Source organism: Rhincodon typus, unplaced genomic scaffold (assembly GCF_021869965.1).
Source record: "Rhincodon typus isolate 14 unplaced genomic scaffold, sRhiTyp1.1 hic_rhity00009897, whole genome shotgun sequence".
Taxonomy (NCBI): Eukaryota; Metazoa; Chordata; class Chondrichthyes; order Orectolobiformes; family Rhincodontidae; genus Rhincodon; species Rhincodon typus.
Window position 1 is genome coordinate 5,143 of NW_025975535.1, and position 1,165 is coordinate 6,307.

Below are 1,165 nucleotides of genomic sequence, written 5' to 3' on the forward strand. Positions count from 1 at the left end.
CTCACCCTCAGTGACTCTCACCCTCAGTGACTCTCACCCTCAGTGACCCTCATCCTCAATAACTCTCACTGTCCCTTGTCCTCACCTTCCTCATCCTCAGTGACCCTCACCCTCCCTCATCCTCAGTGACTCTCACCTTCCCTCACCCTCACACTCCCTCAACCTCAGTGACTCTCACCCTCCCTCACTCACCCTCACCCTCCCTCACTCTCCCTCACTTGCCCTCATCCTCACCCGCCCTCACCCTCAGTGTCTCTCACTATCACCCTGCCTCACCCTCAGGGACTCTCACCTTCCCTCACCCTCAGTAACCCTCACCATCAGTGATCCTCAACCTCAGTGACCCTCCCTCACTCGCCCTCACCCTGCCTCACCCTCAGTGACCCTCACCTTCCCTCACCCTCACCCTCAGTGACTCTCACCCTCCCTCACCCTCACCCTCACCCTGCCTCATCCTCAGTGACCCTCACACTTTCTCATCCTCAGTGACTCTCACCTTCCCTCAGCCGCAGTGACTCTCACCCTCCCTCACCCGCAGTGACCCTCACCCTCCCCTCATCCTCAGTGACTGTCACCCGCCCTTGCCCTCACCCGCCCTTGCCCTCACCCTCGCCCTCACCCTCCATCGTCCTCGCCCTCGCCCTCCCTCTCGCCCTCACCCTCGCCCTCCCTCGCCATTGCCCTCACCCTCACTTGCCGTCACCCTCGCCCTTGCCCGCTGTCACCCTTGCCCTCGCCCTCGCCATTGCCATCGCCCTTACCCTCGCCCACCATCACCCTCACCCTCGCTCTCGCCATCGCCCTCACCCGCCATCGCCCTCACCCTCCCTCGATCTCGCCCTCACCCTCACTTGCTGTCACCCTCGCCCTTGCCCGCTGTCACCCTCGCCCTCGCCCTCACCCTCGCCATTGCCATCGCCCTTACCCTCGCCCACCATCACCCTCACCCTCGCTCTCGCCATCGCCCTCCCACGCCATCACCCTCACCTTCCCTCGATCTCGCCCTCACCCTCACTCGCCGTCACCCTCACCCTCGCCCTCATCAGCTGTCACCCTCACCCTCCCTCGCCCTCACCCTCACTCACCGTCACCCTCACCCTCACCCTCGCCCTTGCCCTCCCTCGATCTCGCCCTCACTCGCCATCACCCTCGCCATCGCCCTCAC

General features: G+C 64.3%; 1 protein-coding gene across 1 annotated transcript in view; it reads right to left on the bottom strand.

Annotated features, from left to right (window-relative positions):
* The window catches only part of LOC125482407 (SCO-spondin-like), a gene marked incomplete at its 3' end in the record, with an annotated part of 6,648 nt that overhangs the window by 4,326 nt on the left and 1,157 nt on the right, over positions 1-1,165 (bottom strand). The window lies entirely within an intron of this gene.